Raw genomic sequence first — 4,587 nt, 5'->3', positions numbered from 1 at the left:
ACCCTCCTGCGTCTTTGCTTTGTTCTTTGCCCAAGAAGGGCCCTGATCCTGTGCATCTATAAGCAATATTGCTCCTCCATGTCCATGTTCCTTTGGTACTAAGCTATACTACTCCTTAGGACTGTGGCTTGAGAGACATAGTTTCTGGATAGTTCAGTCTTTTTACTAATAATGCCAGAAATTTTTAATAAATGGGTCAGTGGCACTCTTGATTGCCAAAGACAATTATGGCACTGGGCTCATGGTCTATATGCCCTTTGGAAGAGGTATGTTCCTGAGGGTGACAATTTACTTTGATTAATAATTAATGAGAAAATGAGTTTTATGATGAGGGGGTGAACCTATTCTAATGAACTTTGATAATGTCATTTACTTCTAAGTTAACCCCAGCCTTAGCAATTTATTCAAAGTATTTATCCCTCACCTAAGCATAAACAGAAGGGAGTTTTCCTCAAATTAGAAGTCTGATCTAGCGAGGTGAAGTCATAATATCTAGAATAAGGAAAATATTAATCCAATTTTCCATCAGCCCTGTTCTTGAGAGATTAGAGCAGGAAATATTATGGGGGGGAAGCTTGGGTTTCCCCAATTTTAATAATTTGTTATTAATATGAGAGAGAAATAATCACTTGTCTCAGGGCCCCTGCTCCTTTGTGACTGGAAGTGACCTACTCTTCTGGGCTCCTGTTCCCTTATGATAGTAATAAGCATTCTCTTTTACTCTGGACTTGTGCCCTCCAAGTGAGGATAGGCAATACAGTTTCCAAGCAACACCTGGTCCTGCCCCCAGTTGTAGCATAAATATTTCACTTTCTGCTCATTTGACAGATTCCTTTATGGTCTTTGGCTTGAGAACTCTTGAGGCTGCTGTTCTAACATTTAAAGCACACAACTGGTGTTGCTGCCACATGTCCTCTAGGTCACCACCAACCCTAGTGTCATAGATCTCTCCTTCTAATTTCATAAGTTATCTTGGGTTGGAAGACTTTTTCATTCCAACATTTTCTTGGATCCGCTGCTCACGTCTGCATTTTTGACATAAAATTTTTTCATTTGCTAAGGGATTCATTGAAAGGTAATTGAAAAGCTATAATTTTTCTTTCCTCAGACCATAATATAATGTAGGGCTATTCAGCGCAGCAGCCCTTCTCTCTCCACAGTGGTCAGCTATGACCCTCCAACTCCCTAGCAGCCATGTCGAAGGTACCTGCAGTTGGCATTGATCTTGGCACCACTTACTCCTGTGTGGGAGTTTTCCAACATGGGAAAGTGGAGATCATTGCTAATGACCAAGGAAACAGGACCACCCCAATCTACGTTGCCTTCACTGACACAGAACCTTTAATTGGTGATGCTGCAAAGAATCAAGTTGCAATGAACCCCTTCAATACAGTTTTTGATGCCAAACTCTGATTGGTTGCAGATTTGATGATGCAGTTGTACAATCAGACATGAAGCATTGGCCTTTCATGGTGGTGAATGACGCAGGCAGGCCTAAGGTCCAAGTGGAGTACAAAGGGCAGACCAAAAGTTTCTATCCAGAGGAAGTATCTTCTATGGTCTTGACCAAGATGAAAGAAATTGCTGAAGCTTACCTTGGGAAGACTGTCACAAATGCTGTGGTCACAGTACCAGCCTATTTCAATGATTCCCAATGTCAGGCCACCAAAGATGCTGGAATCATAGCTGGTCTCAATGTGCTTCGAATCATCAATGAGCCAACTGCTGCTGCTATTGCTTATGGCTTGGACAAAAAGGTTGGTGCTGAGAGAAATGTGTTGATCTTTGACCTTGGAGGTGGTACTTTTGATGTCTCCATTCTTACCATTGAAGATGGCATCTTTGAGGTCAAATCCTCAGGTGGGGCCACCCACTTGGGTGGGGAGGACTTTGAAAACCAAATGGTCAACCATTTCATTGCCGAGTTCAAGTGGAAGCACAAGAGTGAGAACATCAGTGAGAACAAGAGGGCTGTTTGCCATCTCCTCACTGCTTGTGAATGTGCAAAGCATACCCTCTCTTCCATTATCCAGGCCATTATTGAGATTGATTCCCTCTACAAAGGTATCAACTTCTATACAGCCCGTTTTAATGAGCTGAATGATGATCTCTTCCATGGCACCCAGGACCCTGTGGAGAAGGCCTTAAGAGATGCCAAGCTAGATAAGTCTCAGATTCATGACATTGTCCTGGTGGGTGGTTCTACTCGAATCCCCAATATACAGAAGCTCTTCAAGACTTCTTCAATGGCAAGGAGCACAATAAGAGTATCAATCCGGATGAGGCTGTTGCTTATGGTGCAGTTGTCCAGGCTGCCATTTTGTCTGGAGATAAATCTGAGAATGTGCAAGACTTGCTGTTGTTGGATGTCACTCCTCTTTCCCTTGGAATTGAAACTGCTGGTGGAGTTATGATCGTTCTGATCAAACACAATACCACCATCTCCACCAAGCAGACACAGACCTTACCACCTATTCGGACAACCAGCCTGGTGTGCTTATTCAGGTTTATGAAGGTGAGAGAGCGATGACAAAGGACACCAATATGCTCTGCAAATTTGAGCTCACAGGAATTCCTCCAGCACCCAGGGGTGTTCCTCCAGTTGAAGTAACATTTGACATTGATGCAAATGGCATCCTCAATGTTTCTGCTGTGGATAAGAGCACAGGCAAGGAAAACAAGATCACTCTCACCAATGATAAAGGATGTCTGAGCAAAGAAGACATTGAGCATATGGTCCTCAAGAGGCTGAGAAATACAAGGCTGAGGATGAAAAGCAGAGAAACAAGGTGTCTTCCAAGAATTCTCTTGAATCTTACGCTTTCAACATGAAAGCAACCGTAGAGGATGAAAAACCGCAAGGCAAAATTGGTGATGAAGACAAACAGAAGATCCTTGACAAATGTAATGAAAAAAATCAACTGGCTGGATAAGAACCAGACTGCTGAGAAGGAAGAATTTGAGCATCAGCAGAAAGGTCTGCAACCCCATTATTACTAAGCTGTACCAAGAGTGCAGGAGGCATGCCAGGAGGTATGCCTGGTGGGTTCCCAGGGGGTGGAGCAGCCCCATCTGGAGGTGCTTCTTCTGGAACCACCATTGAAGAGGTCGAGTAAACACACCAGAAAGAGCATTCCACACAACTTTCCAAAAATTGAAGGACTCAAATTTGTAGCCAAGGCAGTAGCAGTTTAAAAGTAACATTTAAGCTACTGTGTAAATCTGGGCATTCTGAATACTTGAACGTGGGCAAAGGGAAAGAAGTGAACAACATTGCACTTTATCAGTATTGTAAACAAGTGGAAATGCAATTGTCTTGGAGAATAAAATCTATTTAAAATTGGTACCATAAAAAAATAATAATATAATGTAGGATAAACTGTGCCTTCAAAACCTTAATCCCTCTTGCCAAACTTCATTCCTTCTAGCTCTAAATCTATGACCCCATTATCTATTAATCTAATATCCTAAATAAAGCTTTGGTAGCTTCTCCTACCCAGCTGCTGTATAGTTGAATAATGTTAAATAGGAAAGGATGTGACATATTACCTGATAAAGCAATTGTGCTATGAATTCCTTCTGTTCTTCTGTGTTCTAGTGTTACATAAGCAAGTGAGATGTCATATATTCTTGTATGAAAAAAGGAATAATTCAGAATAATATATGTTATGCATAAGAATGTAGAAGAGTAGTCAACCATTTAAATAGTGTGATTCCCAAGGACTTTGTGAAGCCTAATGTGAGCTCCAAAATGTCTCCTATTCTGTGCTTAAAAAAGTATATTGAATCAGAATCAAGGTATCTGTATTGATGTTTATATCTAAACAATCTATATCAACATCTCTATTATCTGTATTTGCAATTCAAAACCTTTTTCTTCACAGGACCCCTTTTATCTAGGAAAATACTGAGGACTGCAAAACTTTTGATTGTATAGGCTCTATCTATCTATCAATCTATCTATCTCTGTCTGTCTGTCTGTCTGTCTACCTACCAATCTGTCTGTCTGTGTCTTTCTATCTCTCTGTCTATTTTTCTGTCTATACATCAATGTTTCCATGCAAGAAATTGAAATATTGGGGCATCCAGGAGGCTCAGCAAGTAAGAACACCGGCCCCAGTGTTGGGATGACCTGGGGATCGAATCTGGGCTCTGATACTTAGCACCACACCCAGAAATAACTGGCCATATAACCTTGAGCAAGTTACTTAATGCCAATTGCATAATAAAAGTAATTGAAACATTTATTCATTTAAGATAATATACCTATTACTGTTAACATAAATAACTTTACAAATAACTATATTTTCCAAAATAAAGAAAAAATAGTTAAAAGACTGACATTACTTTAATAATTTTTGCAAATTTCTTAATTGAACACAATTGAATTGCATATCTATTTCTACATTCAATCCATTGCAATATGTTGTTTAGCTTGAAATATATGCATATATATATATATATATATATATATATATACTTTATAATCATGGATATATATAAATGGAAAAGGGTATAATTTAAAGGGAATTTTAATGTGAAAATAATCTCAGTATTTTCATAAAGTGTGTTTTGACTTTGAGGATT

At 39.6% G+C, this 4,587-nt stretch overlaps 1 pseudogene; it reads left to right on the top strand.

The window, feature by feature from the left end:
• The first annotated feature begins 1,167 nt into the window (after positions 1–1,167).
• LOC138161322 (heat shock cognate 71 kDa protein-like) lies at positions 1,168–3,121 on the top strand (annotated as a pseudogene).
• The last annotated feature ends 1,466 nt before the right edge of the window (positions 3,122–4,587 follow it).

This window comes from Petaurus breviceps, unplaced genomic scaffold (assembly GCF_028583685.1).
Source record: "Petaurus breviceps papuanus isolate PSGF00001 unplaced genomic scaffold, PetGlider_PUasm1.0 184, whole genome shotgun sequence".
Taxonomy (NCBI): domain Eukaryota; kingdom Metazoa; phylum Chordata; class Mammalia; order Diprotodontia; family Petauridae; genus Petaurus; species Petaurus breviceps.
The sequence above is the reverse complement of the archived record's forward strand: the minus strand, read 5'-3'. Positions and strand labels throughout refer to the sequence as shown.